The sequence below is a fragment of the Cygnus olor genome (assembly GCF_009769625.2).
Source record: "Cygnus olor isolate bCygOlo1 chromosome W unlocalized genomic scaffold, bCygOlo1.pri.v2 SUPER_W6, whole genome shotgun sequence".
Lineage (NCBI taxonomy): Eukaryota > Metazoa > Chordata > Aves > Anseriformes > Anatidae > Cygnus > Cygnus olor.
Genome location: NW_024429077.1, coordinates 1 through 23,203, shown reverse-complemented (window position 1 = coordinate 23,203; position 23,203 = coordinate 1). Strand labels below are relative to the sequence as shown.

General features: G+C 39.5%; 1 long non-coding RNA gene across 1 annotated transcript; it reads right to left on the bottom strand.

Annotated features, from left to right (window-relative positions):
- Nucleotides 1-19,778, bottom strand: LOC121063001. Its single transcript, XR_005815776.1, has 3 exons — nucleotides 19,638-19,778; nucleotides 17,951-18,045; nucleotides 1-510 (listed from the first exon to the last, which is right to left on the bottom strand). It is a non-coding gene; the product is annotated as an uncharacterized LOC121063001 (long non-coding RNA).
- Between the last annotated feature and the right edge of the window lie 3,425 nt (nucleotides 19,779-23,203).

Genomic DNA, 23,203 nt, shown 5'->3' with positions numbered 1-23,203 from the left:
CCCAATATATATGTATTTTATTTTTAATTTAGTGCAGCTCTAATGAAGGCAAAAGCGTCCTTTCTACAGAGTCTGGACAATCTCAATTGGTTAAGGCTTCCTGGTGAATTTTACTTAAGCAAAGGCAAAGAAACACTTTAAGATCAATGGGAATTAGATGTCTACAGCCCTGGGGAGCTGGAGGCTAGCTGGGAGCTGTGCTGCTGCTCATGTGAATGGGTGCAGAGGCTTTCTGCAGCTTTAGGAAGTCTCTCTCCTGACTGCCTGAGGTCCTCAGAGGACATTGCATGAAACACACTGATAAACAAAATCAACGAAGAAATTACGCTTTGCTGAAGATCTTCCAAACCTGCTCTTTTTCATGTTTCTCTGAAGAAAATTCAATGTCCTAAAGTGTCCCGTTCTTCGGCCAAAGAGTCAGTCTAAGCCCCCACATGCAGAGGATGGAAGGAAGGCTGACCTGTCCATCAGCAGCAGCTCTATGCAGTTTCTAGCACTCTTAAATTAAGTCTGTCAATAGGAAACATCTAAATCATTAGAGAACAACGAAGCAGAAACAAGACGTGTGGCCTACATAACTGCCAGCTGACACAGAACAAACAGAAAAGCAAACTGCGTACTTGCTACTTGCTGCAAATATTTTGGTTTAGGTGATCACATCACTTCAAATTTTTAACTTCAACTCCCTGTAATCCAAGAGGTGTACACGAGGCTACAGCCACAAGGTAAAAATTTAGCAAAATTAACAGGTAAAAAATAACAAGCGCTAAAATTCATGGTATGCTTAGATTTTTTTTTTCTTTTCTTTTTTTTTTTTTTAAACTGCAAGGACAGACTTGAACAAGAAAATAGCACTAAGCAAACATGCAAAGCCACTTACATCCTTATTTATTTAAACAAGAAAGTAAATATTTTCTCTACTGAAGTCAACTGAAATTTTAAAATAAATATATAAAAGACAAAAACATAAACAGCACCAAGCCAACATCTTTTTAGCAACACAGAAACGAAGCAAATTGGGCAGGGTATAGAAGAACCGTCTAAACACTAAGCTCTCTGTAAATACAATATAGACTGAAACTACGTATACAGGATTCAAAAGAAAAATTCCCAATGTTAATGTTTAAGTAATACTAATTCACAATCTTCATCTCAGTGCATGCCACATTTTATGAAGGTTATAAATCTTCCACTTTATTGAGAAAAAGTAGGGTCTTGAAAACATACATACCACATGTATTAGCTCAGAGAAACTAGATTAATCTGCAGCCATAAAAAAAGCCAATTTTGCTAAGCCTGATTAAATATGTAGGTCATATTGTTTCTGCGGTAGAATTTGAAAAATGCACACCAACCATCTTTTGCTAAGTTTGAAGACTTAATCGCTATACTTTCAAAAGGGAGTTATGCTACAACATGACTCTATGGGAAAGCCAGAATGGAATCATTTTTATAAAAAACAATCAAAGTATAAGCTAATTAAACTGCAGCACACGTTAGTCAGCATCCCAAACTACCTGTATACATGCCGGGAGAAGGTTGTGACGTGCTACAAAGTTTTTACTACTGTTCATGTCAAACAACCTATGTTCTAGGAAGCGTATTAGTCATTACTTTCATGTTCCCAAAGACGAATGCAACAAAAATGTATACTACACTCACTCAAATACTACAGAGAGGATGACATTAACTCACTAGATCAACCACTCTGTGAGAATGGCTAATTCATTTTCTGCCTAAAATATTATCAGTGCTGTTTCATACAGTACAAACAGCAGAAACGCAACCCATCAAAAGCAGACCTGCCTTCTTGCCAACAGAAAGAGTACAATATAAAATCAGAATTTTGGACAAATTGTCAGTTCTGTTTCGTAATCTGCTATTTACGATGCTATGAAACATGGTACTGATGAACTACAGTAGAAAGAACACTACCTAAGCATTATGTGTATTACTTTTTTTTTTTTTTTTTAAAGTACCAAGACTATTATGAATGACTGATATGCATGCATCAAAGAAGGTTTGGGGTGGGTTTCTGCCACTGTGGCGGTGGTAGCACAGTTAAGCTGCTTAAGATACCGTTAAAGTCAGCACTGCAGACGCAGGCAATTGCACTGACTTTACTGTTTATACTAGAGCACTTAAAACTTAATTCCTTCTTTTTCAGACAGTTTCAATATCTTTACCCCTAGTCCAACTCTAAGCAGTCCTGCTTAAGAGTCCAACTCCTAAAAGTCCTAACTCTAGTCCTGCTCTAAGCAGAGTTAACACTGAATTCACACCAGACAAGGGTTTTGTTCAGTTGGATCTTGAAAGCCTCCAGGGACGGAAACTCTACAGTCCCTCTAGGCTCCTGTGACAGTGCTTGACTGAAAGTTTTTCCGTGTCATTTTCCATAGTCATTTCTTCAAGACTATGAAAAATTGTCATCTTCCATCAAGCTGGAACCTTTGACTTCAGTTTTTGACCATTCTCTCTCACCTTTCTGCCACAGACCTCTATAATAAACCTTGGTCTACTTTCTCAGCAGCCTTCCCCTAGGTATGGGAAAGCTCCTCTCAGGTCCTACAACGCTTTCTCTAGATTCCTGCAGTAGCTTTGCCTCAAAGCCTTCTCTTTTCAAAGCTAAAGAAGCACAGTTCCCTCAGCCCCTCCCCAAACACCAGGACCTCCAGCCCCCAACGTTGTGTCAGCCCTCCACTGAACTTGCTCCAGTTTATCAACACCTTTCTTACGTCTGAGGGCCCCAAACCTGGATGCAGATCTCCAGATGTGACCCAAGGAACGCCAAACAAAGCAGAAGTAGCACTTCCCTACATGTAGGGGCTATGCTCCTGCCTTACAACCCCGCATGCTGCTGGCCTCCTGGGCCGCCAAGGCACACAGCCAGCTCCTGCTCGGCTTCACTGGGGACCTTCCCCAATTTCTATGGCTTGTCAAAAAAAATGACAGCCACGGGTCTTGCAATGGCCCGAGTCAGCTCTCACACAGCAGACAGATAGTTTCACTGGGTCCCATGAATGTCTTTGCGTCAACTCTCAAGTTATCCATGACTTCACCCTTTTTTTTTTACTACTGGTAGTTTTCTTCCTCGATCCCTGCCGAACTTCCTAACCTAAGCAACAGTGTGACTTCTTAGCCTTCTAAAAATAGTTCATTCTTTCAAGCCTACTTTTCAGATACAAGTATCTAAAAAGCACTAAATTTACATCTCGCAGCACAGAGTGATGACAGGATTTTAAACTGCATCATTGTAAACAGCAGCTGGAGGGGGGGGTCGCAGGGTTAAAGGTGACATAACAACACAGAACAGAGAAAGATGAAAATTATTTAAATACTTCAGAAGAGATTATTTGTGATAATGCGTCACAGATGTAAGTTCCCATGCCCTGATGAGGCACTCTTGTCACCGTGCTGGCCAAATGCACACAAAAGGCTTATGAGAGGAGCATTAACTTTATGCATAGAAGTATTTATAGTGAAGGAAGACAAGGAAATGAAAACCAAACAAGTTCTGCAGATACTTGATAGACTGCAAATCAAACGATAAATACATGAGACTCTTACACAGAAAGGCAAAACTATCTCTGTACAGATGAAGTTGTGTTAAAAAGAACACAAGGATTTGTATATTAGAATCAGACGTGAGGAACTGATGACCCATAAGAAAAACGTTGTGAAAGAGCTGGGAGGAAGTGTTTATTGGGGACCGATGTTTGAGACAAAGAATGAAGGCATTAATCACCCAGATGTACCAATTCCTTGGAAGGCACATATCCACGGCAGCTTAAGAAATGATAAGAACGGTGCTTTTGAAACGTTCTGAGCTTTTATCCTTTGGACAGACACTTGTGATAATTCACAGGCTCTACACGGGATTACAGGAGATGCCTACTACATGAGCATTAGAGCAGACATCTGTATCTCTGCACCAGCTACAACCCTGCAGGCTGCACGAACCTGAAATCCCTGTCAGGAGAGATGCTGGGGCAGAGCAAGAGGGGGAAGAGGGGGGCGCTCGGGCAGTCTGCTGACGAGTTGTTGCGGCACTGCTCGCAGCATTGCAGCACCGCTCGTCTGAGCCTTCATCCTGTTTCGCAACAGGATCCTTCCAATCTGAGCCCCGCGTAAATTGCGGCATCTGGAGAAACCTATTTGTGGACCCAAGAGCACAATTAATGAGTTACAGAAACATGTCTCTACACAGCTTCACAGCAAATTTATTTATTCACTGCAGATCTAAGTGTATTTACTTTACCTAAAAGCCTGTTCTTTCCTAAACTTGCTGAAGGCCATTACCATTAAAAAGGTTGAGTCATTCAACAGTTATAAAGACCTGATGCACATTAAAGTTGTTAAATCCTGATTCTTTCTTCTGTACCTATAGTTTCATCCTCCACTTAAAAGCGTCAGATGTTTTAAAGGGCAATATTCTACTTCTTAGCCGTGCAAAATAAGGTGAAAGCATATGGTGGTGAGAAATACCTTGGCTTACAGGCTCAAAAACGTCCAACTGTTTTCTGTCCTCCCCAGATCAATTAGAAAGTCTGCTTTAAAATGGTCATGTAACTGTGGGGTCCAAAACCAAGATTTCAATACGTGAATAGATCTATAGGCAACTGTAAGTTTGAAGAGATTTGAACCACAGGTTTGAAGGAGACTGCTCTTTGGATGGGACCGACACAGTTCAGCAGGGTGTTACCAGTTAAGTGTTCAATTTTCCTCTTTGCAGTCACTCGTACCGATCCCGTCTTCACACTTGCGGAGAGAGAACTTAGCTCACTGAATTGCAAAGCTGGTAAAGCACTGCACAAATATACTGACACCAGTTAAAATGTGAAATATGGAGCAGCCGTACAAGAACAGAAGTCATGACTTATAATCAATGCTACATTATTTTATGCTGATGCTTGCTTACAGCCATAATACAATTTTAGTTTGTCAGATAAATCCTTGTAAGTTCATTACTCATTCATCTATTTAGATCATAGTTGACAGTTTTTTTCCAGAAAGAAAATTTCTGAAAAGGAAATAGTACGTGTTTTATCTGAATGAAGCAGTTAATGAGGCAAATAGCTTGCAACTGAAGATACAAGACAGGTTCAAGCAAGTCATTATCTTGAGTCACTTCGTTACTTCTTTTAAGGAACACTGTCCTATAAATATGTTCAATTCAAAACAAACTGCAAAAGCAAAACTGCAGTTTCTATAATTCTACTAGGACAACGGTAGTTTTTAGAATACTGTTAGAATTCCCTTATTTTTTTTTTAAAATGTCAAACCTTTTGTAGGACAATTTATTTCTACAGAGCAGATTTTTTAAAATGCAAAATCTATAAGGTTCACTTCTTCAGCGTACTTTGCATTAGACACCCAAATCCCAAAGAATCTTATAACCAGTGGGATACAACCCAATAAATGTTTTAAGGGCATTAATCTTCTTCTTCCAGGCCAGCTAGAAAAAATCAAAATTGCACTAGCAGGACTAGAATAACGCTGCTAGCTTTCACCTTTTTGCTTCCTATCATGGTTAAAAATGCAGAAAACTTAAATGACACTAGCTCCTGAGGGCTAAAAGGAAAAAAAAAAAAGATCTTTGCCAAAAAAACAAACAAGATAAGGGTGGTTTATGGCAGTCAATCATATACATGTCTTCAGATTGATCTTTAAAGCAAAAGAAATAATGCTTGCAACAAAATAAGAACTCATTTCAGAGAACAGCATCTTCTGCTTTAGGTTTGATTCAAAGCACCAGCTTCTTCTGCATTCCAAACAGCTCTTTTTTTTTTTTTTTAAGACTCACATTATTAGAGCAGGGATGTGTGAGCTGTACCTCAAGTCTCAGGCTGCAGTAATTCACTCTTCCAGTACAAAAAAAAGAAAAAGCGAAAAACAGAACTAGCAGGTGCTCGATTCGTTAAAAACCAGAAGAAAATAACTCTTCACAAACACCACGTTAAACCGCGGCACTCAGTACTAAGGATTCTGTGGACACTAAAACAACACAGCTCCTTCAGCCAGAGCTTATGAAGGCAGGTAAATCCCCCAGCTGCAAACTGCTGGAGCCTGGGATACTAAATGAGGTGAGTGTCACTGTGTGCTTCATCTGCCTTGACAGATTTTGTACACAGCCACCAGGAAATGCTGTTGGAGAACGCTCGCAGGTTGAACCGGACTTTTGTCTCAAACAACAGTTTTAGGGGCCAAAGAGAAGCTCAAGGCTTTTACAGCCATTTTTTTTTGGCTGGTGCTGGCTTTGTCTGGGGGAAGCGTTTTAAAGAAGAGGCAGGCATTCTCTCTTCCCTCCCTAAAATGGGTTTAGTACTTTAAAACACAGTATTTTTAACATGATCCTTGATGATGCAGACTGTGCTCTGCAAAATTCCTTCTCAGGAATAATCCAGTACACACGAGACCAAGTCACAAAACTGCTGTCGTGTTTGTCTTTGAGGGTTTTTTGTTTGTTTGCTGTTGTTGTTGGTTTGTTTTTGGTATCTCTGGATGGAAAGTGCAAACAGCTTCTTCAGCCCTGAATGGGAAAATAGTTCAATTTCATTGGAAATACGGAAAAATGCTGATATCTATTTATGTGTAAGCTTTTCTTCTGGAACTTGCTAAAAAGAGAGAAGTTTTTAAAGCTTTGTTCTGCCGTATAGCAATTAGTACCCACATTTTGCTATGAGTAAGGCTCGTTTCATAAATACGTTACTTTTTGATTATCCAATTACTTTGAACGCCACACTACATAATCAAGGATCAGTTTGCAAACTGGGGAAAAAGAAAACAATAAAGCCAAAATACATTCCACAGACGTTATTCTGGAGGTATTCAAGAGATGTGGATGTAGCACTTCGGGACATGGCTTAGCGATGGACTTGCTGGTGTCAGGTGAAATAGGTAGCCAGACTTCAATAAATTTTAGTTCTGAGGCCAAGTTTTGTGCTAATTTGAATTATGTTCATTACTCACACATTCTGCCAAGTGGTGACTTACAGCTTGAAAGATGCTGAAGTGCTGCACAATTTCCTAGATGGCAGAAGACTCATGAATTGTAGCAATGAATTCCCCCCAAGAAATGCAAGAATCATCACAATGTCTACGTTTTACAGGTCAGCAAAGTGCTTCAGTAGAAGAGAACTATTTTGACCAATGTTGAACATTTAGTGTGGTAAAAACTTAGATTTAAAACAACATTTCAAGGCAATCAACAATGGTATTGTTAAAGAACACTGTGCTACGACATGCAGAGCAGAGGATCGGCAGTGTAACACCGGTAAGTTTTCTTCCTTGCAGATTTCTCCACCCTGCATCATTACATGTGAAACAATCCCGAGACAGAATGAAGAAATAGTTTGCCCAAGACCCCTCCCTGTTTCATGCTGATCCAATCCACCTCAAAATAAAGCTATGAGTCTGTCCACCTGGGAAATCTCCAGTATCCCATGAACCCAGGGGTGCCAGGCTCCAGCACTTCTAATGGCATGCAGGGTGTTCAAACTGCCCACGCCAGATGGAGGACGAGGGTATTACTATCCCATCAGGTGCCCACTCAGAATCCCCGGCAGGTTCAAGCAGTCTTAACCCAACTTCACTGATATTTCCATGTTGGAAACAGCTGATATCAGCCTAAAACCTCATCTCCATATGTTACACCCAGGCAAAAAACAGGCCTACCCGCAAGGAGTACTCCTCTTTCTGTTAATACAGCTAAAACAGCATTTTGATATATCTGACTACAACTACACTCAACACGTACCAACAACGAATGCTTCATTCCTGTAAAAAATTAACTTACATCTACTTTGCTAGTTCTATCAGCAAGAAGATTTTGGCACTAACATTATCTTTTCCCTTATTTGTTGTTGCAACTGTTGTCTCCCCTTTTGTCAAAGCCTTTCCTCCTAATTGCAATGACACCTCCCAACTTTGGGATTGCTGATCAGCTTATAAGCGTCCCCACAGCTAATCTAGGTCAACAAGCTACTAATAAAGCCAGCATATGCTCCTTTAACACTAAATTGCTTTCGTCTCCCAACAAAAGCCGCTCCACAGAAACTCCATGCGTACAAGAAGCAACACTGATGCAGTAGAGAGCAAAAAAGATAAAAAGCGATTGCAATGTGTGCCCGTGCCAGCAAACAGCTCATGAAAGAGCAATCTGCCACTACCAGAAACCCAACATTGCACAGGTGATACAAAAATCTCTGAGTACCCTGCTGTGCGTACATCTTCTACTGCTACCAGTCCCCAGATTAAAATCCAACTCCAGACTCGGTGGCTTGGAGTTGTTGGATCTTCCCTTCCCAACGCCCTCTTGCAACGCAGTCGGCACACTAGAATATCATGAAGGCCCCTTTCTGAAAAGCCATTCGTGTTCACTCCACTTGGAACACACCATAAAATGGGATTATCATTTTTGTACCATACTGCTCTGTGAGGAAAAAAAATCTCATTATAAAGAAGTTTCTCATAAATAGAGTATCATTTACGGCCAGGTTGGATTTAAGTAGGCTCTCCTCTAATCTACCACGCTACAAAACTACCTGAAAGTTAAGCAGCATTAAAAGCAAAACGTCTTCGAAGCTTCTAATTCTTACTTCTGAGGCAACGTCAATCAGTCACTTTTGTGGCGTTCCATATCGAGTAGAAGTTATTGCTAAAAATCTAAGGCATACAGCACATAGTAAATGTCACCAAAGCAAAGGACAGGCTACAGAAAATCAACACAAACATTTCAGAGCAACAGATTCATCAGAATGGCATTATAGGGCAATGGAAGTTTGCTGGGATGGATGGGGGAGTCGTCATCTACTGCTTTAAAGCGAAGACAGAAAATCAAACGTGCTAGTTGAGTTGCAGGTAAATCGTCTGAAGTTGAAGAAAGATGCTTTTCCCCTGCTTAGATCAGTGACATGACAACCCCCACGAAAGTCTTAGGGGACAGGAATTAGAGGATGCCATCGTTTCTATCAACTGGTCTCCAAAGCAGAGTCAGGCCTGCAGGGCATCCTGCATGCTCATGGCTTGCACCATGAACACAGGTGATGAAAGCCAGCATAATTCTGATTTAGGAAAAAAACTCTTGTTTAGAAAACTTAGCAACAGTATGACTAGGTTCTTTTCTATTACTTTCATTAAGGTAATTTCCTTCTAGCACAAGTATAATCTATGTGTGATGAAAAAGTAAATAAGGGGAAATAATTAGCTATTACTCTTAAACAGCTCAGACCAGAGATATTTACACATCACTATTAGAAACCGGGGATTTGTGACTACACCCCTCCCAGCGTCTGCAGAGGCAGAAATCACTACTTCAGTGAAACTATTCATTGCCCTCTATTCATTTTCCCTTTTCTTTTGGTTACAAAAAGGGAAGGGGAAAGCTGATGCTTGGGGGGTTCAATATTTTAACAGCTCTGGCCACAGGGCATTTATTCCAAGAACACCTTTCAGAACTTGATCTTTTATTACTGCATAACTTGACTTGTGAAGTCTCTTGATATACACTGGTGTGAGATCAGACGCCTCTTTTCTCAAGGGTTTGCTAATATGGACACTTTGCTATTATGATAGAGAGAAGAGTAAACTGAGATTTAATTGTCCAATTAAATCTGAACCCAGAACATAAAAGGCTTGTCTCCAGATTGGTCTTGCAGTTGCTTTGAAAAGCTGCTGCTGAAGTCCAGGCTCCTGCATGGTATGGTGCAAACCTGCACATTTCAGAGCATCCTCCAAGCCATGCAGCTCTGAGCAACACAAACACCTTCTTATAACAGTTCCAACAGAAGAGTAATAAAGGACAGAGCAACTAGGTTTATGTATTAATAAAAATAAAGGTCAGTTATTACACTATGACTCTATCTACTGGCATTTTACCTTTTTTTTTTTTTAACCTTGCTCTTTGCTTACTGAGAACTGAAAGCTGACATTTCTGAAATAAAACTTTTCCAATATCATATTTCGTAGGGTCAAAGAGTTACACCCCCAAATTCAGAATATAAGAATCTTCATATTTGAAAAATGGTTCTCTCTCACTTAATACCATTCATTCCCTGATGCAACAAAGCCAGAAATATGAGTTTAACAGAAATATTGCATACTCTATTCATCTAATTTCTTTCAGTCAACTCACACATCTCATTTAAAATCTGAAGTGCCTACTACGCTGAAATTCTACCAATTAAAAATGAGACTCTTGCATGAGAAGCAACTTTACTGAAGTTTGCAAGCGAGAATGAAATTAGAAACCAAACAGCTTTGAAGCATTCATGCAGAAACCTGCCAATTTTTTTTTTTTTTTTTTTTTCCAGTTTTGCTCCTTAAGAAATGCCTTTGATTTGGGTAACTCAGTTTCAGTAGTTTTCTGCACCAACTGTCCCATTGCCGTACTCATATGAAACAGGAAGCTGTATGTTAAAGGGCTTCCCAAAAGCACCGTGGACATCAAAGGGAACAACAAAAAGGCAGGAAAATCGGAATGCTCACAGACTGTAAAGCCATGTGGGAGAGAAATGTATTTATCTTCCTACATGTGAGCAGCCTTGTGAGTTCTGAGCCAGCAATTACATCTCATTATTGTCACTGTTAGGAAATTTTATGAAGCAACTGGTAAATTCTAATTTCATCACATTCACACAATAATTTTAGAATTTTCAGTTTAATGTGGTCCTTAATAAGCAGGTCAGATCACACGTCTTGCTGCTGCACAAACGTTTTTCTTTCTCTGTAGAACACACACACGCCGGACTACTTGAATAAGCAAGTGCCTGGCCAACGCAAAATGTCTTCTGCTTCTGTACAAAGAGATCCTTTTTGATGAAAATGTAGGTTTGGAGGTAAGACAAAGCAAAAAAACAAACAAATGAAACCACAGTCCCAACCCCCAAAAAAACACATTAATACAACTTACTGCTAAGGAACTGATGATAAACATGAAACTACTCTGACACTACTTTTTTGCTTTAGAAATCAAGCTTGTGGAATAGGTAGGAGAGCTTTCAATTTCTCCCCAAAGCCATAAAAACAGAAAATTCCATGTGCAGACCTGAACAGGGCCTTAGAATTGACAATTTCAAACGACTGCCAGAAGTAAAAGCAAATATGATTTCAGACTTACAAGTCAGGGATGTAAATGTGTTTCTCAGCCTCAGCTCTTCTTCTGGCTCTACATTTAAGGAGTTAAGTTAGCTTAAGTGAGCTCACCTACATATTTAAAAAAAACACGTCACCTATATACATATATATATATATATATATATATGTAGGTATGTATATACACACATATATATAAAGAAAGAAAACACTTTAAATAGTCTCAGGCCAGGAAAAAAGGCCAGGGTACCACACCTAATGAACAGATGCATTACAGAGTCCAGCATCATTCTGCCAAATACAAGAAGACATGAAATACGATTAATTTTCTCCTTGTCCCTGATTCATAAAAACAACCGATCATCTAGGGGAAAGAGGAGGCAAGTAACATGCCCTCTTCTTTTAAGAATAATACAATATAACAATTGATAATGTGACAAATTAATCTGATTATATATGCCCTATAAAAAGGTAAGCAGAAACAATACTAATGAAAGATCAATGGTCTAGCACTCCATCAAATTACTTCAGGAACATTACAAAGATGTGCCATTCTATGAAGATGACGAATAAAAACATTGCAAAAAAAACCAACCACTTCAATAAGGGACATTGTGAAGTAACCAAAATTCAGATTGACCATCCCAGCACATCATCTATATTGCAAACAAACCCATTCTTGGATAAGCAGTGAACTTGTTCTGCAAATAAACCAGTATTCATTTCTGCACACTCAAGCATTCCATCAGTTTACCAGTACCTAGGAACAAGGCACAAATTTAAGTGATTAAAAATCATAAAGATGGAAGAAAACCTTCATAGCAAATGTTTCTATAGTTCACGTTTTAATCTAGAGTCAGTACCGTAATCACAACAGTTTTTACAGAACTCTGACAATTTCATTAGATCAACTGTGGCCATAATTGAAACGGGGCTAATAAGCTTGAAAATCATTAGATTCTAGATTCACATTACTCCATATTTCAACAAACTAGCTACATGGTTTCACGGGCAGCAGTATAAAATACACAGCCACACGTCTCTATTAAGAAAATTCAGAGATTTCTTCAGGAATAAATCAAGTTAAAGGAGCACTGTAATGGGAAATACATTTTGCACTCCTGCCATACGTATTGTTCACTCTCTGTAGCACTAACTCCAGAAAGCTTTCTTCTCATCCAGTATGAAATTTGCCAATTGATGCTACTTGCAGCTGGTAATTATTAACAAATACTTTGCAGCAGCAATACAACATTTCTACAGAGACTCAAGACAAACTTCGAGATGACACTGGATTAAAAATTGTCTTTAACCAAACTCAAAAGGTGCAGTTTAAAGCAACACCACGCACTCTTAAAGAACTTTAATAAAATATTTTAATTCAAGAATATCCCATAAGATTACTCTAAGATAAAATGATAGTAAAAAAAAATATCAAATAATAAACGCAGTAAATCACAAAGCAAATGGTTTGTTTGGGGAGGTGAACCATCCCCAAACTTGCAGCACGTATCAGAATGGATGGGAATTTTTCTTGCTAGATTATGAAACACAATTGTCACTGCAAACGAAGACATTCATCAAAGGGAAATAAGAGTTTCAGCCTCTTCTCAGAGGACAAAAGGAAGACTTTATGAACCACAGAAAAGCAGTCACACTTCAGTACTGAAGCACGGATATTTAAGCGCACTACTGCCAGCTCTTAGAAAAAAGCACATGGAACTACTCTGAAGCATCATCCTCCAAAATGTCTCACAGCACTCATCACCACCAGCTTCCAGGGCTGCTGGGCTAGTGGGGAGGAGAGTTACTGTCCCTGCTTCTGACAGACTGCAGCAGAACGAGTACAGCCAGCTGTACATCTCATGCTTTGCTCTCCTAACTGAGGTACGGTAGAGTTAGGGTGACACTCAGGTATTACACGCTATATTCTCATGATCCAGCCTGCACAAGTTAATGAAGCTTCTGATCTGCTAAACTAAAATCCCATTTATGCAAGCTTCCCCCCCCCCGCCCCGGCCCACCTAACTCCCATGCTCATTAGGAGAATGACAAAAAATATTACTTCATATTGTTCCCTGACCCTCACTGAAGTCTCTAGACAGCAAAAGAAACCAGCAAAACGTGACATAGGTAAAATTGTGCCACCTCTTGATATTTCTCTTAAGTTACCTAAAGGAGAGAAGTGCAACTGATGAAGCGTTCATAGTGGGTCACACAACCGTGCACATAAATAGCTGTTACAATAGCACAGAAAAAAAAGTAAAATTAGCCCCGTAAATTCATTTAACGTTAAATGTGCACGTCTAATTAGTGAGGTGTATGGCAACCTCTAGTGGTATATGCCTGCTTAGGAAACAGCAAACATTCCTATACATGGAGCCATAGAGATATAGGAAAAACATTCGCCTTAGGTAATCAGTCTTCTTTTTGTCAGTAATTTACTCGAATGACTCAGTGATGAGATGTCAAAATCCTGCTGTTCAGGGAAAGACTCTTCCTTCATCTACAAGCGTGCCACATACTAGAGCAGGCAGACTGGCTGTAGAAAAGCTGAATGTCATAAAATCATAAAAACTGTCTCCAAATAGGATAAAGGAATTAATGCCAAGTAACTTGCGGTTTTAAGGGACAAATGGAATACCTGCAATAACACACCACTTAGGTTTGTAGTTTTATTTTTTGGTAATTGTAACTTGCAGAATAAAGCAGAACAAACGAAGCTGACACCAGAGAAGCCGTCCAACGCAGCAAGCAAAGGAAAAACCTATCCTCACAGCAGGTACGTAGCGCTCCACCTGGCCGTGTTTTGTTGCTTAGATACTGTACAGCTCCTACGGTAGCCTAATCACGTGTGACAATAGTGACTTCAACACAGATTTTTTTTTTTCTCCATTCTGTTATCATTTTTAGTAAGTCTCCTAATATAATTTAAAAATACTACCAATGTCAGCACTTGACGAAGACGATAGAGTCACAGTACGGTGGAATAATATCCGTGGCACGTTGCTGATAAAAAAGCTCTGCGTAATTAAAAACCAACCAGTGGTAACAATGGACAAAAGGGGGAAAGATTTCAGTATACGCAAAGTCGGGGCAGTCTACTGCAAAGGACGTCCAACATTAAATGAATACTGCCCTGGATCTTATTAAAAACCATCTTTTTACATCTATTTTTACTTCCCGCAGCTGCTTGTGATAAATTCATACAAATCTGTCAATTTTTATGCCTGCTGGAATGTGAAACAAATTACCCAACATTATGAAGCTGTATTTTACTGAGATCATAAGTAATATATTGAATATTTTCGGCTAATTCTTTCACAGAAAATAGTCTTAAGAATTTAGAACAATTGGCAATTTCTGCTCAGAATAGGATTAGGAAAAAGCTTGCATGGAAATGGAATTACTTCTCACATTAAGGAAGGAATCATTAGAGCATCTGGTGAGGCTTAAATTATGACTGTCTATTCATTTGTATTGCTAAGCAGATTTTAAGTTAAGTGTTTCACAGCTATTTAATCTAAAAACCTATACCCTAAAATACTTACTTATGAAGTCTTCTTTTTGGTCTTTTCCTTCACAGAAAAAGCTTTTATTTTTTATTTTATTTTTTAATTAAGGATACTGTGGTTTATTTTCTCAGACATGCTTGCACTCTGATAGTAGAATCCGAATAAAAATAAATAAAAATATTCTACTTTGGGATCATGGAGCAAGTTGGGTCCATTGGTGCTGGGTAAATTTAATAACTGTGACTAACAGACTTTGTAAGATAGGAAAAGAAAGGACAATGTATGCTTCAAAGCATTAATCTCTTATGAAATGTATGTGTTTATAAATATTTATTCCTATTAACTTTCTTAATAACCACAACAATTTTGTTATTATTTTAGAAGTATATATCTTGAGAAATAAAGCTAAACTATTTCCTTTATGGTACTTAGGCCTGCCAGGGAAACCCTGGTTGAAAGCTCCTGAAATGAAAATTCTACCATATGAGCAGTGAAGTCCACAGCCTGCCTCTGGAACCAACTCCTCCTTCCACCAGCCTGCCCAACTCCTAGCTGTACAAGATATTTTACAACAGAATTTAATACATTTTATACTAGGGTAGTTTGATTTATAAGCAATCATGACTATTGTGACAAATTAAACCACAATCTTGGTGGCCACATTGGCCTATTTTTAAGATGTACAGTTTTATAACTGCAGAGTAAGATCGTGAGTCAATTAAAGACAAAAATTGAAAACAAATCAAAAACTATATATTCCCTAGCCCTCCTCTTGTTTTTCTGGTTCTGTTTCAAATTTAAAGTAATCTCTTTCATTACAGCCTCTACTATATAGTAATATGGGGCATCCGTCTACAAAAAAAAGCAGAAGCTTAAAAATTATAGCGTGGAGTATCTTATAGCGTGGACTATGTACGAATATTATATTATATTGATACATCATATATCATATTGCCTTTTTGGTTTGCATTTCAGTTGATGAGCATGACCATTTTTTGTACTTATCCTTATTCCATTATTTCCAACCACAACAATACAGCTCCAACCCCGCCAGCAGCTGGTGGCTGGTATAACCAGCAAACTGCTAAGACTACCAAACTACCAGACTTGACAATTGTCTCTCTACAATTCTTCAGATGCGCTGAAGTCTCAGAACAAATGATCTTCCATCTGTTCCTGAGAACTACTGAAGTGTTAACTTGAAGCAGTCTTACTGTTTTTAGACAAAATTCTCACTCTGCTCTCTGAATGACTAGACAGCACAGTTCTCCATGCATTTGAGCTTTTGTTGTTTATTTGTACACAGCACAGCTAAGACCCCAAGCTAAGTCTCTCTGCTAAATGCTGTACAGAAACCAATCAACAGTAGCTACTAACAGCTTACACTTTGGGGAGTACTACGTTTTGAATATGCCAGCACTCTCTTGTTTGCTCTAAGGTCTCTTTTCTATTTGGCACAACATTTCAAATGCGGCATTGTTAGTCCTTCATAGAATAAAATATCAGAGCACCTCTGATAATTTGACAAAGAATTCCCATGTGATATAATTTTATCTTCCTCTTTTCTGCCATTCACTGTTATTCCTCCTTACTGCACGCATCAAGCAACAACAGAATGATACCTTCAATAGGAATAGCACAATTATTTCACAACTAAAATCAAGTAGCAACATTAAAGTCACATTTCAACTATGCATGTCTAGACAGATGACAACGCACCACAACTTCACAGATGTTGAAATGCTGCATACAAGGAGTGCAAGATAATTTAATTGGGTTACACAGCCTCCCTTGGGTCTTGAGTTGGCTCTCAAAACACCATGGAGTCAATCTGCTTCAAAGATATAGTTACAGATGGTGAACACTTCATGTGAGTAGGTTGGAAGAGCCTGGCGTATGGAAGAGCCTCGCAGCACATAAAGGCTCTTTTTATGTTTCAGAGTTAAAATGCTGAGGTGAGACGTGTAAAAGTACTGAGGTTACCGCTTCTCTACTGACAGCTGCCACGTCTTCTGGTAAGCTAGCAGACCACAGACTTAGTCATTTCATCACCCACTTAAAACAATCCAGATGAGTTTACTCTGAACCATGAGTTTAAATTTTGAACAGTAGATGTCCATGAGGAGTACAGGTACGTAAGACAAGGTCTGAAATATGCAGCAGAAAAAAAGTGCAAACTCAAATTCTGAATACTCACTATCGCAGGGTATGAAAAGAGTGTGTGTATCAGCCAGGTAAAAGATAACAATGGAAAGCACTCATCCTGATTAGAAGTTGATACCTTTGCAACCAAGCATTTCCAAAAGAGAAGAGGCTAGGAGAGAATTAAATCCTGAATAGCAGTGGTTTAAGAATGAGATGTGTTTCTTGTTAGCCGAGTCCTTTACAAAGTGTACAGGCACGCAATTATCATGTACTTATTTTTGGCACACTGTCTGTACTTGACAAGCACTGTAAAAGCTTATTCCAGATTGCATTAATAAGGACCTTCCTGATTTCCCTTGGAGCATGGAGCAGGGTTGGCTGCCAAGATGAGGATGCCTGACGCGTGATTACCTGCCTTTACCAACTGGGCTGTAGCACACACAAAAAACTGGAAAAGACCAACTTCAACATCTACTTCTCTAGCTATGGCCCTGTTGTAGAACCAGTGCCGATATTGCCTCTCTTCACCAAGAGGAGCTGTGGATGCCCATTCCTGGAGGTGTTCAGGACCAGGTTAGATGAGGCCCTGGGCAATGTGTTCTAGTGGGTAGCACCCCTGCCCATGGGAGCTGGAACTGAGTGGTTTTTAAGGTCCCTTCCAACCCGAGCCATTCTACGATTGACTGATTTATTACTAAACAAGCTAATATAGTTGATCACTTGAAAAGCATCAGTGTAGGGTTTATTGCCTGTATTTGCAGCACCCCATCATAAAATAATCATTACATCTGACGTAAGAAATAAATCTTTTGTCAAATGTGTAGGAAGAACTCAAGCAAGTTGAAAATCCAGTCTGCATAGTACTTGAGAGCCAACAGTGCATTTTTATAACATGATACATGACTAAAAATGCATAATTTACACAAATCCCAGAAAACCTTTCAGTTTAAAAGCAGCTACTGTGCTATTTTGTTATGAGAATCAAAAGTCAGAAATTTCTGAGATAGAGAAACTAATTATTTTTGTGCATTCAGGAAAGATCCAAATTAAAAAAAAATTATTTTGGTATTATCTAGTTACTCAGATACCGTTTCAGCTATTTAGTTCATCATTATCTATTACAGCATATAAAATTCAAGTTCCTCTGCTGCTGAGTTTTACCAAGGATGAGAAGTCCATTTCAGAAGTTTTATATTTACCTGATGATCCTCTGAGCAGCATACTGATGAAGAGAGCGGAACTGCGCTGACATGTTTGCTAAGGCAGCCAGACAATTTGTATGAAGGTATTTGTCCTGTCAGAAAGGAAGAGGAAAAAAAACACATCAAACTTTTATATTTATATATATATACACACACGTATACACGCACACAGTCACCTATTGCAGGAAACCACTCAAAAGACTAGTATTTGTTGCTTTAAAGGATGAGGTCAAAAGCATATAGCAAAACTGCGAAGTGCATATACTTGGTGGTATTTTAAATATTTTTTCTTTAGATAATAAGGCTTATGAGTCATTTCACACAGATTTCAGAGTGTGTATGCATATACGCATATCTACATGTGTACATCTTCATATTTTAAGCAATATTAATTTACAAAAATATCATATATGTAGCATATTGAAAGAAATTCCTCCTCTCCATTTCTCTCTCTCCATTTTGTCGTCTTTTCATAAAGTTTTCTGTTTTGTAACTCATCTCCTACTGTCTCAAAACATTCCATATATATGGAAACTATTCCACATGTATCTTACAACTATTACAAGATACCTCAGATTTCTGCTCCTCTTGTTACCATCCCTGAAACCATTTGACCAGAGAAGCACTTAAATGACGGCCCTATCAAATTCTAGGGTTTTCACAGAACCAAACTTCAGAGTCCACAGTCAGATGGAAATCTTCAGTACCAATTGATCTTGGCTGCAGACAAGTAAACATGGAACGTGCCATTGCTCAAAAGGGAAAAGAAGAATTAATCTTAAATCCACGTAATGACTTGTTATTACTAGTAATAGCAGGATTTTCAACATTATATTCAAATTTGGAAAGAAATGCAGCCATGTTCAGACATTATTTTGAGTCATGAGGGTGACCAGCCTCTATGCATCAGTGTTCAATTATACCTACAAGGGATTTATTTTCCATTCTCAGATCTAAAATATACATTTAAACTTGAGCATAACAGATTCCATATCCCAGAAACATATGTCGAGATCTTATTTCTTCTAATTCTTGTGATCACAAAAGTGAAATCCTTAAGTTTTCCAATTTAAAATATATTTAAAACAATTTTTTCTACTTCATGTAAAAACTTCCGTGTATTTAACCGTTGAAAATATTTAAGAGTAGGCAATACCAAGCTTATATGTTCAAGATAAAGTTTAGAATCACATGCATGAAAAATGCATAAAAACAATCTGATCTGAAGCTGAAGCAGTTTTGCTCTGTGACAGCTTAGAAAGGTCTAACGACCCAGCCATCGTCCTACTTCATAAAAACACTAACAGCAAAATAGACCTGGAATTTCCATTTCTCAGTGACTGAATAGAGGCAAAGAACCTATTAGGAATCATTTCATCTCATCAGCCAAAGGAACTTTTCCTTCTCATCTGAAGATGGGAATTCTGTACCTGAATTAAGGACTTTAGCAAATGCTATTCGATGAATTGAACAATAATACAGAAATTGTGTTGCAAGTTCAGAACCACATAATACCGTGCTTAGTTAATATGACTGTTCTTCCCTTTTGCTTCCATCCTGTAGCTTCAGAAGCCAACTGGTTGCAACAGAACAAAGAAAATCCCACACCCTGTTTCAAACTGAAATCACTCTGTTGAAGTTAGAAACCCACGCTGTGTACTTAAGCACTACACGTAACTCTTACCCTTGTCCGTGTCATGTTGTACTGGATGGTTCTTATCACAACTAGTATCAGGAGACTCCCAAGCGAGATCTCTGTTAAAACACGCTCAGCATACCAAGTGATATTTTTCAGTATCTGAAAAGAAGAAAAAAGTTCTTTAGTACCTAGGTCTGAATAAGAACACAGAAAGCTGTCCACTCTCACATTCCTTAAGATAGGCAAATTAACTTCAGCCTTAAATGTGACAAAACCTATTGCATTCTAAAGCAATAATTAAAAAAAAATCCCTGCCATATTACCACCTAGTCAATCTCATCAACTTTATTAGAAGTCATGTAAGCTAAGTGCAGAAAGATGATCAAATTTCACAATTCCTTAATTTCCATGCCCTGTGCCACCACTCTCCCTATTCTTTTTGATCTTACCCTTTACATTTCCATCTCCAGTTCTACCCTAGCCATCTGCATAGGGTTTCCAATTCTCTCCCATTCTCCCTCATTACAAATTGGGCAAGAGGCAGCACATACAAGCTCTGACTGATTGGCAAGTGCACACATGCTGAAGGATGCAGAGCAGATCAACAGGTTAACATTTGACTTCACATCAAAAGCCTTCTCCTGCCATAGGTGAGGTCTCCCCCTAACCTAGCTGATGACCTTCTCTAATCTTTTAAGAGCTTTAGATTTTTACGCTCTTCATGATCAGGGAGAGCGAACTTAACCACTATTCCAGAGCTTATTGCAGGAAGAGAATCACCACATTTGTTCCTCCCAGAATTATCAGCAACCAACTGTACTGGGTTTATGTGGCAAGGTTTTGGTAGCAGCAGCTGCCCCATGTCAGATCCGAGCCAGCTCCAGCAAGCTCCAAAATGACCCAATGCTGGCCAGTGCTGAGCTATGAGTGATGCTGGCTGGGCCTCTGGGAGAGCAGATTTAAGAAGGGAAAATAAAACTGCTGTGCAACAGCAGCTGGGAGAGAGGGGTGAGAACTGAGAGAGAAGCAGCCTTGCAGCCCCCAAGGTCAGTGCAGCAGGAGGGCAGGTGGTGCTCCAGGCAGGCAGCAGCAGCTCCCCTGCGGCCTGTGGAGAGGCCCCTGGTGGAGCAGGCTGTCCCCCTGCCGCCCATGGGTCCCACACGGAGCAGATCTCCACGCTGCAGCCCGTGGAGGAGCCCCCGGTGGAGCAGGTGGATGTGGCCTGAAGGAGGCTGCGGCCCATGGAGAGCCCCCACAGGAGCAGGCCCCGGGCCGGAGCTGCAGCCCGCGGAGAGGAGCCCACGCAGGAGCAGGGGGTCTGGGGGGAGCTGCTGCCCGGGGGGACCCGTGCTGGAGCAGTTTGCTCCTGGGGGATGGACCCCGTGGTACAGACCCATGTGGGAGCAGGTCTTGAAGAGCTGCTGCCTGTGGGCAGCCCCCGCAGGCTCAGTTCAGGAAGGACGGCATCCCGTGGGAGGGACCCCATGGGGAGCAGGGGCCGACAAGGACAGAGAAGAAGCTGCAGAGACGAAGCGTCAGGGACTGACCCCAGCCACCATTCCCCACAAAAAAGGAGTAAACAAAAGTGTCCTAAACAATGCAAATTCTTTATAAATTTAGGGTTATTCTGGGTCAAACCAAAGATTTGCTTAGCAAGGACTATTCCACACAAAGCTGTCACCCTGCATAGATTTTACCTTTGATATTTTAAGTATGTTTCACTGAAACTTCACGTATAATGAAAACTACAGACGTCTTAAAAAATTTAAACCTATCAACCTCACCAATCACCTCCATTAACTACTACTGTCAAAAAGTTATATGAAAACGCTTCTGACTGTATCCCTTCTTCCCCTCCTCTTTGGATAACGGAAAAGAACTGCCCTGCATTTACGTATTTCTGCTTTTAGAATTCCCTCTTCCTCCCACTGACTAACAAGCTTGCTCAGCAAAATCTACTTTCTGTGAGAGAGAGGATGGAGACACAGTAACAAGTTTTCTGTAAGGAGAAATGGAGACCTGGGCAGCAAATGACTTGCAACATAAAAGGAAAGGTAATACTGGGAACTTGGTCAAGCTGCTGCTGGTTTTATACTATTTACATCTTCTCTGAGATGAAGGGGCTTCACCCTTCATATACATTCATATATCTCCACTAGAAAGAATCACAGTTCTACTTGGGAAAAAGAAGGTGTATCCACAAAAGTACTTTGTACATATAATTTAGCGAAATTCTGAAAAAAAAATAAAAACAGCATTTGCACATAGTTTCAGAATCTAAACCCTCATAATCACTAGGTGGAAATCACTAAAAGAACATAGAACTGGCATCCTAGAAGTTTACCCCAAATTTTTACTTCCCACAGCATTAAGTTTACCATTTCAAGTTCTGTACGTTATATATTTAAGGAGATTAGTCATTGTCGTGCACAACGTTCAACTCATTTACAGATGACAACCCTCCACATGGTTCTCTTCTTACCTCTTAAGGTCTTAAACACTTTACGAGAACTTGAACGTCAAGCCAGTATCTCCTAAAAATGCATGGTTAGAGAAAAATTGTTAGGCCACATACGGTGCATAACTGCCATTTTCATAATTTAGTGCTATGTCAGCCTTCATCCCTGCAAAAGCATACCGTGGAATTATTACTGTACAGGTACTCCTTTCTGCCTCTTGTCTCCCTTTTGCCTCTGCCCCAGTTTACCACTAGCATGACTGAAATGCAGAGGAAGAGCAGGCCAAGTGCCCTTCCTTCAGCTACATGGAGCTTTCCCCTTTTCTGTGAACCACTTTTCTTGTTAATGGTCAATTTACCCCCATTCTTATATCAAAGGCAGTATAACGTACGTACGTATTTTTTCCTTTACCTGTGATACTGAAACAGGAGACCAAGAGTTAGTTTTACTAACTCAGCTTCTCCTGTTTAGCTCTGAGTCTGGATCTGTTCAAACCATTCTGAATTACAAATATTCAATTTGCGTATTGCCAAATCACTGTATTTTGACAAGGAACAGAAACACACACAGAGGTGTTTTACAGCTGAGACAAAGACAGGACATGCTTGAGCTTATAAACAGAAAATATTCTAGTATCTTTGAAACCCGTACCATCAGACTAAAGTTGGCTTTTGTTCCCCATAGCATTACACACACTGAACGCATTTACATACTAATTTGGTTTGTTTTATAACTATTACGGAAAATGAACCACAGAACTGTATGTGAATGGGAAAGAAATGAGTTATCACATACTATTGCCAAAACAGGATCGGTCTTTAGAGCCTGTAGTGACAATCTTGTTTAGTCCTATTATAAATGACTTGAGCAATCAACCTTCCACTAGGCAGGTTATTCCACAACTTGCACATCCCAGTGTCAGCTTTTGTTCAACCTGGTTTTCAGTTTACCATCTTTGACAGTTTAACCCCACTACCATTTTCTGATACTCCACCATCATAAGAACCTTTACTCCCTTAAGATTTGCATTTGGTAATTGGACAGGAAAGTTCTTCCATTTATTGTTATTTTGGGTCACCATGCAACAAAACCCTGAATTTTTATTTCTTTTAAAATTTCCAGTTGTTTGTCAAAAAGCATATGCTGCAGCTG